Below are 13,478 nucleotides of genomic sequence, written 5' to 3'. Positions count from 1 at the left end.
AGTACTTGGATGGGAGACCGCCTGGGAATACCAGGTGCTGTAAGCATTTTGTTCCAGTAGGGTGTACTCTTGTGTCATGGAGCAACTACCTTTTATTTATCACCCTAATAATATCATGTATTTTTATTGGACTAAATGCAGTTTGTATGTGCTGCCCTGCCCTGATCAAATGAAATAATGGACAGTGCGTTTCCCTCAAAATGTAGGCAGTACATTCAGCCTTTGTTTTTAGTCTAGGAGACTGTCAATGTCTGTAGTCCCATTAGGGCACTATAAAATCCCTTCGATATTTTGCCTGATTCCGTTTTTTCCCCAAGTTCCCTTTTCTCCTTTTAGATTTCCCCGTTGACCGCTTGTCCCTGTTTTTGCAGGTTTCCGCTCTCAAAAGTACACATTTTTAATAGAAAAACAGCACAATTGGATGTTCTATGTCCACAACAATGTTTAAACCCTATCAGGAGGCCATTTTTGAGGTCTGGGAAAAAAGGAAGACATTTAGATTTTGGGGTGTAGTTACCTTTAAATGCAAGCGTGCACCAGGAAGAGACCTTTAATATGCGGAGGCAGTGAAGAAAGTAGACGAAGAGGGGTCATTGGGGGGAGTGGTGAGAGTAGGAGATATGTACCAGTACAGAGGGATAGGCAAGAAAGTGATATATGTTTCTGTAAGATTGGATTTTTAGCGTTTATAGCAATGGTTATTAATTGTACTGCAGGGATGGAACGCAAGTTGAAGAAAATGGAGGTTGTGGTGGCAGCTGCAGAGAGGTATTTGGGTGTGCGAGACTTGACATCAGAAGAGTTACAGGGAGTGTTAAGTGGTGATGTCCCATCATTTCAGGTTGAGGGCATGAGGTAGGAGTAAATATATTTAAATAGTGGAGAAGGGTGGGGTTAATTATTAGTAATAATGTTGAATTCGTGAGTGTAGTGTTAGATGGTAGGTTGTTTTATTTTTCAAGAAAAAGATAAGGGAGTTGTACTCCAGTCTAGTAGGTGGCGGTAATGCAACAAATTGGATGCCAACCGCAGTTAAACGTCATTGAAGAAGAAGCAGAAGAAGAAGCAGAAGAGACTTTTGTTTGGTTAAGCGGTGTTGCTGTAGCGCTCATGTGATTGCAGAGTTTGCCAGACAAATGGCCACTGGATTGATGTATATTATCACTGTATAATTTTGCCAGGCAGGCATAGGCTGCTTTGAAGTGAACATTTACTTGAGAAGGTTTTGGGGAAAGCCATTCCTTCCCTACCAGAAGAAGGTTATCATTAGCATCATCGCTAACGGCTACACAAAGTGTAGACATACGCGCGCACCGCACACATGCACACAGATACAGGGGCATTCCTGTGCCGTTTCAGAAAGTTTTATGGAAATACGAATCCCTGATGCATTTTGTTTATGTCTTATGATTCACTTAGGCAAATGAATGCGTTTTCTAACAAGTTGAATAGATTTAGTTGATTTCCTACTAAGTTCAATACATTTTTGAATATTGTTGAATTTCGGTTGAATGTCTGGATTCCGTCCGCAACGCCTATTTTATAGGGCCCTAGTCCATGAACTTGTCATAAGTCAACATAGGACATGCCCTCTTTCCCCCCCACAAGACTCAAAAATATAGACTGGAAATATAAGCAAGGTTAGAGCTTCTTCAGTGTGTGTCACAGTGTGGATACTTATCTGCGTCCCGTTCAGCGTGAGTGACACACTGACTTTATATAGTGTACCAAGAGTTGTTCCCTCGCTTACGGCCATACCAGCCTGAATACGCCCGATCTCGTCCGATCTTGGAAGCTAAGCAGGGTCGGGCCTGGTTAGTACTTGGATGGGAGACCGCCTGGGAATACCAGGTGCTGTAAGCATTTTGTTCCAGTAGGGTGTACTCTTGTGTCATGGAGCAACTACCTTTTATTTATCACCCTAATAATATCATGTATTTTTATTGGACTAAATGCAGTTTGTATGTGCTGCCCTGCCCTGATCAAATGAAATAATGGACAGTGCGTTTCCCTCAAAATGTAGGCAGTACATTCAGCCTTTGTTTTTAGTCTAGGAGACTGTCAATGTCTGTAGTCCCATTAGGGCACTATAAAATCCCTTCGATATTTTGCCTGATTCCGTTTTTTCCCCAAGTTCCCTTTTCTCCTTTTAGATTTCCCCGTTGACCGCTTGTCCCTGTTTTTGCAGGTTTCCGCTCTCAAAAGTACACATTTTTAATAGAAAAACAGCACAATTGGATGTTCTATGTCCACAACAATGTTTAAACCCTATCAGGAGGCCATTTTTGAGGTCTGGGAAAAAAGGAAGACATTTAGATTTTGGGGTGTAGTTACCTTTAAATGCAAGCGTGCACCAGGAAGAGACCTTTAATATGCGGAGGCAGTGAAGAAAGTAGACGAAGAGGGGTCATTGGGGGGAGTGGTGAGAGTAGGAGATATGTACCAGTACAGAGGGATAGGCAAGAAAGTGATATATGTTTCTGTAAGATTGGATTTTTAGCGTTTATAGCAATGGTTATTAATTGTACTGCAGGGATGGAACGCAAGTTGAAGAAAATGGAGGTTGTGGTGGCAGCTGCAGAGAGGTATTTGGGTGTGCGAGACTTGACATCAGAAGAGTTACAGGGAGTGTTAAGTGGTGATGTCCCATCATTTCAGGTTGAGGGCATGAGGTAGGAGTAAATATATTTAAATAGTGGAGAAGGGTGGGGTTAATTATTAGTAATAATGTTGAATTCGTGAGTGTAGTGTTAGATGGTAGGTTGTTTTATTTTTCAAGAAAAAGATAAGGGAGTTGTACTCCAGTCTAGTAGGTGGCGGTAATGCAACAAATTGGATGCCAACCGCAGTTAAACGTCATTGAAGAAGAAGCAGAAGAAGAAGCAGAAGAGACTTTTGTTTGGTTAAGCGGTGTTGCTGTAGCGCTCATGTGATTGCAGAGTTTGCCAGACAAATGGCCACTGGATTGATGTATATTATCACTGTATAATTTTGCCAGGCAGGCATAGGCTGCTTTGAAGTGAACATTTACTTGAGAAGGTTTTGGGGAAAGCCATTCCTTCCCTACCAGAAGAAGGTTATCATTAGCATCATCGCTAACGGCTACACAAAGTGTAGACATACGCGCGCACCGCACACATGCACACAGATACAGGGGCATTCCTGTGCCGTTTCAGAAAGTTTTATGGAAATACGAATCCCTGATGCATTTTGTTTATGTCTTATGATTCACTTAGGCAAATGAATGCGTTTTCTAACAAGTTGAATAGATTTAGTTGATTTCCTACTAAGTTCAATACATTTTTGAATATTGTTGAATTTCGGTTGAATGTCTGGATTCCGTCCGCAACGCCTATTTTATAGGGCCCTAGTCCATGAACTTGTCATAAGTCAACATAGGACATGCCCTCTTTCCCCCCCACAAGACTCAAAAATATAGACTGGAAATATAAGCAAGGTTAGAGCTTCTTCAGTGTGTGTCACAGTGTGGATACTTATCTGCGTCCCGTTCAGCGTGAGTGACACATTGACTTTATATAGTGTACCAAGAGTTGATCCCTCGCTTACGGCCATACCAGCCTGAATACGCCCGATCTCGTCCGATCTCGGAAGCTAAGCATGGTCGGGCCTGGTTAGTACTTGGATGGGAGACCGCCTGGGAATACCAGGTGCTGTAAGCATTTTGTTCCAGTAGGGTGTACTCTTGTGTCATGGAGCAACTACCTTTTATTTATCACCCTAATAATATCATGTATTTTTATTGGACTAAATGCAGTTTGTATGTGCTGCCCTGCCCTGATCAAATGAAATAATGGACAGTGCGTTTCCCTCAAAATGTAGGCAGTACATTCAGCCTTTGTTTTTAGTCTAGGAGACTCAATGTCTGTAGTCCCATTAGGGCACTATAAAATCCCTTCGATATTTTGCCTGATTCCGTTTTTTCCCCAAGTTCCCTTTTCTCCTTTTAGATTTCCCCGTTGACCGCTTGTCCCTGTTTTTGCAGGTTTCCGCTCTCAAAAGTACACATTTTTAATAGAAAAACAGCACAATTGGATGTTCTATGTCCACAACAATGTTTAAACCCTATCAGGAGGCCATTTTTGAGGTCTGGGAAAAAAGGAAGACATTTAGATTTTGGGGTGTAGTTACCTTTAAATGCAAGCGTGCACCAGGAAGAGACCTTTAATATGCGGAGGCAGTGAAGAAAGTAGACGAAGAGGGGTCATTGGGGGGAGTGGTGAGAGTAGGAGATATGTACCAGTACAGAGGGATAGGCAAGAAAGTGATATATGTTTCTGTAAGATTGGATTTTTAGCGTTTATAGCAATGGTTATTAATTGTACTGCAGGGATGGAACGCAAGTTGAAGAAAATGGAGGTTGTGGTGGCAGCTGCAGAGAGGTATTTGGGTGTGCGAGACTTGACATCAGAAGAGTTACAGGGAGTGTTAAGTGGTGATGTCCCATCATTTCAGGTTGAGGGCATGAGGTAGGAGTAAATATATTTAAATAGTGGAGAAGGGTGGGGTTAATTATTAGTAATAATGTTGAATTCGTGAGTGTAGTGTTAGATGGTAGGTTGTTTTATTTTTCAAGAAAAAGATAAGGGAGTTGTACTCCAGTCTAGTAGGTGGCGGTAATGCAACAAATTGGATGCCAACCGCAGTTAAACGTCATTGAAGAAGAAGCAGAAGAAGAAGCAGAAGAGACTTTTGTTTGGTTAAGCGGTGTTGCTGTAGCGCTCATGTGATTGCAGAGTTTGCCAGACAAATGGCCACTGGATTGATGTATATTATCACTGTATAATTTTGCCAGGCAGGCATAGGCTGCTTTGAAGTGAACATTTACTTGAGAAGGTTTTGGGGAAAGCCATTCCTTCCCTACCAGAAGAAGGTTATCATTAGCATCATCGCTAACGGCTACACAAAGTGTAGACATACGCGCGCACCGCACACATGCACACAGATACAGGGGCATTCCTGTGCCGTTTCAGAAAGTTTTATGGAAATACGAATCCCTGATGCATTTTGTTTATGTCTTATGATTCACTTAGGCAAATGAATGCGTTTTCTAACAAGTTGAATAGATTTAGTTGATTTCCTACTAAGTTCAATACATTTTTGAATATTGTTGAATTTCGGTTGAATGTCTGGATTCCGTCCGCAACGCCTATTTTATAGGGCCCTAGTCCATGAACTTGTCATAAGTCAACATAGGACATGCCCTCTTTCCCCCCCACAAGACTCAAAAATATAGACTGGAAATATAAGCAAGGTTAGAGCTTCTTCAGTGTGTGTCACAGTGTGGATACTTATCTGCGTCCCGTTCAGCGTGAGTGACACATTGACTTTATATAGTGTACCAAGAGTTGATCCCTCGCTTACGGCCATACCAGCCTGAATACGCCCGATCTCGTCCGATCTCGGAAGCTAAGCAGGGTCGGGCCTGGTTAGTACTTGGATGGGAGACCGCCTGGGAATACCAGGTGCTGTAAGCATTTTGTTCCAGTAGGGTGTACTCTTGTGTCATGGAGCAACTACCTTTTATTTATCACCCTAATAATATCATGTATTTTTATTGGACTAAATGCAGTTTGTATGTGCTGCCCTGCCCTGATCAAATGAAATAATGGACAGTGCGTTTCCCTCAAAATGTAGGCAGTACATTCAGCCTTTGTTTTTAGTCTAGGAGACTCAATGTCTGTAGTCCCATTAGGGCACTATAAAATCCCTTCGATATTTTGCCTGATTCCGTTTTTTCCCCAAGTTCCCTTTTCTCCTTTTAGATTTCCCCGTTGACCGCTTGTCCCTGTTTTTGCAGGTTTCCGCTCTCAAAAGTACACATTTTTAATAGAAAAACAGCACAATTGGATGTTCTATGTCCACAACAATGTTTAAACCCTATCAGGAGGCCATTTTTGAGGTCTGGGAAAAAAGGAAGACATTTAGATTTTGGGGTGTAGTTACCTTTAAATGCAAGCGTGCACCAGGAAGAGACCTTTAATATGCGGAGGCAGTGAAGAAAGTAGACGAAGAGGGGTCATTGGGGGGAGTGGTGAGAGTAGGAGATATGTACCAGTACAGAGGGATAGGCAAGAAAGTGATATATGTTTCTGTAAGATTGGATTTTTAGCGTTTATAGCAATGGTTATTAATTGTACTGCAGGGATGGAACGCAAGTTGAAGAAAATGGAGGTTGTGGTGGCAGCTGCAGAGAGGTATTTGGGTGTGCGAGACTTGACATCAGAAGAGTTACAGGGAGTGTTAAGTGGTGATGTCCCATCATTTCAGGTTGAGGGCATGAGGTAGGAGTAAATATATTTAAATAGTGGAGAAGGGTGGGGTTAATTATTAGTAATAATGTTGAATTCGTGAGTGTAGTGTTAGATGGTAGGTTGTTTTATTTTTCAAGAAAAAGATAAGGGAGTTGTACTCCAGTCTAGTAGGTGGCGGTAATGCAACAAATTGGATGCCAACCGCAGTTAAACGTCATTGAAGAAGAAGCAGAAGAAGAAGCAGAAGAGACTTTTGTTTGGTTAAGCGGTGTTGCTGTAGCGCTCATGTGATTGCAGAGTTTGCCAGACAAATGGCCACTGGATTGATGTATATTATCACTGTATAATTTTGCCAGGCAGGCATAGGCTGCTTTGAAGTGAACATTTACTTGAGAAGGTTTTGGGGAAAGCCATTCCTTCCCTACCAGAAGAAGGTTATCATTAGCATCATCGCTAACGGCTACACAAAGTGTAGACATACGCGCGCACCGCACACATGCACACAGATACAGGGGCATTCCTGTGCCGTTTCAGAAAGTTTTATGGAAATACGAATCCCTGATGCATTTTGTTCATGTCTTATGATTCACTTAGGCAAATGAATGCGTTTTCTAACAAGTTGAATAGATTTAGTTGATTTCCTACTAAGTTCAATAAATTTTTGAATATTGTTGAATTTCGGTTGAATGTCTGGATTCCGTCCGCAACGCCTATTTTATAGGGCCCTAGTCCATGAACTTGTCATAAGTCAACATAGGACATGCCCTCTTTCCCCCCCACAAGACTCAAAAATATAGACTGGAAATGTAAGCAAGGTTAGAGCTTCTTCAGTGTGTGTCACAGTGTGGATACTTATCTGTGTCCCGTTCAGCGTGAGTGACACATTGACTTTATATAGTGTACCAAGAGTTGTTCCCTCGCTTACGGCCATACCAGCCTGAATACGCCCGATCTCGTCCGATCTCGGAAGCTAAGCAGGGTCGGGCCTGGTTAGTACTTGGATGGGAGACCGCCTGGGAATACCAGGTGCTGTAAGCATTTTGTTCCAGTAGGGTGTACTCTTGTGTCATGGAGCAACTACCTTTTATTTATCACCCTAATAATATCATGTATTTTTATTGGACTAAATGCAGTTTGTATGTGCTGCCCTGCCCTGATCAAATGAAATAATGGACAGTGCGTTTCCCTCAAAATGTAGGCAGTACATTCAGCCTTTGTTTTTAGTCTAGGAGACTGTCAATGTCTGTAGTCCCATTAGGGCACTATAAAATCCCTTCGATATTTTGCCTGATTCCGTTTTTTCCCCAAGTTCCCTTTTCTCCTTTTAGATTTCCCCGTTGACCGCTTGTCCCTGTTTTTGCAGGTTTCCGCTCTCAAAAGTACACATTTTTAATAGAAAAACAGCACAATTGGATGTTCTATGTCCACAACAATGTTTAAACCCTATCAGGAGGCCATTTTTGAGGTCTGGGAAAAAAGGAAGACATTTAGATTTTGGGGTGTAGTTACCTTTAAATGCAAGCGTGCACCAGGAAGAGACCTTTAATATGCGGAGGCAGTGAAGAAAGTAGACGAAGAGGGGTCATTGGGGGGAGTGGTGAGAGTAGGAGATATGTACCAGTACAGAGGGATAGGCAAGAAAGTGATATATGTTTCTGTAAGATTGGATTTTTAGCGTTTATAGCAATGGTTATTAATTGTACTGCAGGGATGGAACGCAAGTTGAAGAAAATGGAGGTTGTGGTGGCAGCTGCAGAGAGGTATTTGGGTGTGCGAGACTTGACATCAGAAGAGTTACAGGGAGTGTTAAGTGGTGATGTCCCATCATTTCAGGTTGAGGGCATGAGGTAGGAGTAAATATATTTAAATAGTGGAGAAGGGTGGGGTTAATTATTAGTAATAATGTTGAATTCGTGAGTGTAGTGTTAGATGGTAGGTTGTTTTATTTTTCAAGAAAAAGATAAGGGAGTTGTACTCCAGTCTAGTAGGTGGCGGTAATGCAACAAATTGGATGCCAACCGCAGTTAAACGTCATTGAAGAAGAAGCAGAAGAAGAAGCAGAAGAGACTTTTGTTTGGTTAAGCGGTGTTGCTGTAGCGCTCATGTGATTGCAGAGTTTGCCAGACAAATGGCCACTGGATTGATGTATATTATCACTGTATAATTTTGCCAGGCAGGCATAGGCTGCTTTGAAGTGAACATTTACTTGAGAAGGTTTTGGGGAAAGCCATTCCTTCCCTACCAGAAGAAGGTTATCATTAGCATCATCGCTAACGGCTACACAAAGTGTAGACATACGCGCGCACCGCACACATGCACACAGATACAGGGGCATTCCTGTGCCGTTTCAGAAAGTTTTATGGAAATACGAATCCCTGATGCATTTTGTTCATGTCTTATGATTCACTTAGGCAAATGAATGCGTTTTCTAACAAGTTGAATAGATTTAGTTGATTTCCTACTAAGTTCAATACATTTTTGAATATTGTTGAATTTCGGTTGAATGTCTGGATTCCGTCCGCAACGCCTATTTTATAGGGCCCTAGTCCATGAACTTGTCATAAGTCAACATAGGACATGCCCTCTTTCCCCCCCACAAGACTCAAAAATATAGCCTGGAAATGTAAGCAAGGTTAGAGCTTCTTCAGTGTGTGTCACAGTGTGGATACTTATCTGTGTCCCGTTCAGCGTGAGTGACACATTGACTTTATATAGTGTACCAAGAGTTGTTCCCTCGCTTACGGCCATACCAGCCTGAATACGCCCGATCTCGTCCGATCTCGGAAGCTAAGCAGGGTCGGGCATGGTTAGTACTTGGATGGGAGACCGCCTGGAATACCAGATGCTGTAAGCATTTTGTTCCAGTAGGGTGTACTCTTGTGTCATGGAGCAACTACCTTTTATTTATCACCCTAATAATATCATGTATTTTTATTGGACTAAATGCAGTTTGTATGTGCTGCCCTGCCCTGATCAAATGAAATAATGGACAGTGCGTTTCCCTCAAAATGTAGGCAGTACATTCAGCCTTTGTTTTTAGTCTAGGAGACTGTCAATGTCTGTAGTCCCATTAGGGCACTATAAAATCCCTTCGATATTTTGCCTGATTCCGTTTTTTCCCCAAGTTCCCTTTTCTCCTTTTAGATTTCCCCGTTGACCGCTTGTCCCTGTTTTTGCAGGTTTCCGCTCTCAAAAGTACACATTTTTAATAGAAAAACAGCACAATTGGATGTTCTATGTCCACAACAATGTTTAAACCCTATCAGGAGGCCATTTTTGAGGTCTGGGAAAAAAGGAAGACATTTAGATTTTGGGGTGTAGTTACCTTTAAATGCAAGCGTGCACCAGGAAGAGACCTTTAATATGCGGAGGCAGTGAAGAAAGTAGACGAAGAGGGGTCATTGGGGGGAGTGGTGAGAGTAGGAGATATGTACCAGTACAGAGGGATAGGCAAGAAAGTGATATATGTTTCTGTAAGATTGGATTTTTAGCGTTTATAGCAATGGTTATTAATTGTACTGCAGGGATGGAACGCAAGTTGAAGAAAATGGAGGTTGTGGTGGCAGCTGCAGAGAGGTATTTGGGTGTGCGAGACTTGACATCAGAAGAGTTACAGGGAGTGTTAAGTGGTGATGTCCCATCATTTCAGGTTGAGGGCATGAGGTAGGAGTAAATATATTTAAATAGTGGAGAAGGGTGGGGTTAATTATTAGTAATAATGTTGAATTCGTGAGTGTAGTGTTAGATGGTAGGTTGTTTTATTTTTCAAGAAAAAGATAAGGGAGTTGTACTCCAGTCTAGTAGGTGGCAGTAATGCAACAAATTGGATGCCAACCGCAGTTAAACGTCATTGAAGAAGAAGCAGAAGAAGAAGCAGAAGAGACTTTTGTTTGGTTAAGCGGTGTTGCTGTAGCGCTCATGTGATTGCAGAGTTTGCCAGACAAATGGCCACTGGATTGATGTATATTATCACTGTATAATTTTGCCAGGCAGGCATAGGCTGCTTTGAAGTGAACATTTACTTGAGAAGGTTTTGGGGAAAGCCATTCCTTCCCTACCAGAAGAAGGTTATCATTAGCATCATCGCTAACGGCTACACAAAGTGTAGACATACGCGCGCACCGCACACATGCACACAGATACAGGGGCATTCCTGTGCCGTTTCAGAAAGTTTTATGGAAATACGAATCCCTGATGCATTTTGTTCATGTCTTATGATTCACTTAGGCAAATGAATGCGTTTCCTAACAAGTTGAATAGATTTAGTTGATTTCCTACTAAGTTCAATACATTTTTGAATATTGTTGAATTTCGGTTGAATGTCTGGATTCCGTCCGCAACGCCTATTTTATAGGGCCCTAGTCCATGAACTTGTCATAAGTCAACATAGGACATGCCCTCTTTCCCCCCCACAAGACTCAAAAATATAGACTGGAAATGTAAGCAAGGTTAGAGCTTCTTCAGTGTGTGTCACAGTGTGGATACTTATCTGTGTCCCGTTCAGCGTGAGTGACACATTGACTTTATATAGTGTACCAAGAGTTGTTCCCTCGTTTACGGCCATACCAGCCTGAATACGCCCCTTTCGGTAATTGAGGAAGTGGTTACAGGTGCGGTGGTATTGGAGGAGAAGGAGAGGGAATTGGTTGCTGCGTTTTGAAATCTTTTTTTGTTTGGTTATTTATGTGGAATTTGATTTTTGTTTTGATTTATTAGTAGAGTTGTTTCTCCCCTAGCAGCTTTTGCTGGGGGGGGAAGGAAAGGAGGGAAAATACAGATATAATTAGTTAATCGGACGGACAACAATGGATACAACGACCTACGCGATGGAACAGACAAAGAGTACTGGACATGGAGGAAAAGTTCCTGATGCACCATCATCGAGGGAAAAGTCCTATGATAAGACTTGTACGGTGGCGGTGGATATCACTGGGGAAAAGAAATTAACGATGATGGAATTGCTGAGAGGGATAAAGGAGGCGTGTGGAACGGTGATAGGGTGCAGATTTAAAGGTGATCAGAAGTATGAGATTACGATGTCCCATGTCCATGGGAAGGAGAGGTTAATGGATGGACTAAAAATCAAATCGTGCACGGTAATGGCGAGGGACATTTCAGCGGATGAGCTGGTGGTGTCCTTCATGAATTTACCAGTGTATATTAGTGACGATACTATCGTGGCAAAATTGGAAGGATGGGGTGTGAAGGCGGTTTCTGGGATTAAGAGGAGATTATGGCCAGGAACAGAGATCGCTGATGGCACAAGATTCTGTAAAGTCCGGTTTACAGACGTGGTGCGCTCACTACCATATTCTACCAAGTTCGAGACGTTGGAGGGGACTGAGTACTTTCGAGTGATACATGACAGGCAAGTTAAAGTGTGCCGAATTTGTATTCAGTCTGGCCACGTAGTACGGGACTGTCCTGATTTTCTATGTCGGAGATGCGGAGCACAAGGGCACTATGCAAGAGAGTGCGTCGAGAGAGAGGAGAGACCATGTAATGGATGTGGGGAGAGAAGAATGCGCTGTACGTGTACTGGGCCAACAGATGGTGAAGACATGGAACAACAGGAGGAGGAGATGGAAGAAGAGAGAGTGGAGGAGGGGGAAAAAGGAGGCAAGGATGGTGGAGGAGGAGGAGGAGATGGTGAATCTACTGCGACAGAGGGGGATGGAATTGGGGCGAGCATGGATGTCGAATTCCTAGATGACTACTGCACAGATGGAAAGGAGCCTGATGGTGGAGGAGGAGGAGGAGGTGAGCAGGAAACGGAAACATCTGAAGGTGAGGGAGATGAAGATAATGGAGGGGTTGTACCTGACACTATTCCTGAAAGTATGGATGTGAAGGGGGAATCCGCGAAGAGGAAGGACTCTGAGAGTGAAGTGTCCGCGGGTGAAGTCCAAAGGGTGAGGGAAGAAGCAAAGGAAAGTAGGAAGAGCAAGAAGAAGAAGAAAAAGACTGGGTCTTGATGATGGGAAAAATCAACATATTAATTGTACTTATGGTGAGTGTTGTATCTGTTAATATTAATGGACTAAGGAATATGGGAAAGTTAGAACAGACAGTGAGTCTACTACAGGCTGATATTTTATGCTTCCAAGAGACACACTGGACTGACAGTATGATGGATGGAGTAAGAAAGAGATGGATGGATTTGATTTATTATAATAATGGTGGGGAGAGGACGTGTGGGGTTGCTATATTAATTAAGAGGGATAGTGTACAGAATATTAGGCAAGTGTATGCGGATAAAGAGGGTAGACTTTTGAGTGTTAAATTTGAATTTCTAAATGTGCAATACACTTTATTGAATGTTTATGCACCTAATAATGAGAGTGACCGAGAAGTATTTTTTAAGGCACTTGAGCAACATTGTGTGGGTAACTGTATATTGGTTGGGGATTTTAACGTTAGATTGACAAAACTGGACACGTCAAGGAGTACTTTGTTGCGCTCTGACATGTCTAGGCGAGTATTGTTGGGGATAATGAAGGATCATTGTCTGAGTGATGTATGGAGGGGAATGCATCCAAGTCAGAGAGTTTTTTCAAGGAGGCAGGTTGTTTTGAAGGTTCTCAGGCAAAGCCGCATAGATTATTGTTTAGCGGCGGAAAATGTTGTGCAATATATACAAAAGATTAGGTATGATTTTAATACATTAAGTGATCATGCCTCTCTTGGTTTCCTGCTGGGTCCTAGTGTGCCTTCTAGAGGGGGTGGTGTATGGTGTTTGAATGCTGAGCTACTAAAAGAAGGAAAATATATTGATATGATTTCTGATTGTATAAATAGAGAAATATTGAGTGATTTTAAAAGTGTTAATATTGGATTGTGGTGGGAGGGTTTAAAAGAGAAGATTAGAGGGTTGAGCATTAAATATGCAAGACGAAGGAATTTTCTTTTAAAGAGGGAGAGGATAGCTTTGAATAAAAGACTAGACATTGAGCTGGGAAAAGTTGATACGGTGGAGGGTTATGATATGGCAGGTTTTATGGAAGCTCAGGCTGCGGTACATAACTTTGAAAAGAGTGCATGTATGGGGGCAATAGTAAGGAGTAGAGTACAGTATGCCATAGAAGGAGAGAAATGTACATCCTTCTTTTTAGGGTTAGAAAAGAAGAAGCAGGCTAGAAACTATATTACAGAAATCGAGAATGAGAGGGGGGAGACAGTGAATGATCTGGTGGGGATTTTAGATAC

This window comes from Coregonus lavaretus (genome assembly GCF_964263955.1).
Source record: "Coregonus lavaretus genome assembly, chromosome: 2".
NCBI lineage: Eukaryota > Metazoa > Chordata > Actinopteri > Salmoniformes > Salmonidae > Coregonus > Coregonus lavaretus.
The sequence above is the reverse complement of the archived record's forward strand: the minus strand, read 5'-3'. Positions refer to the sequence as shown.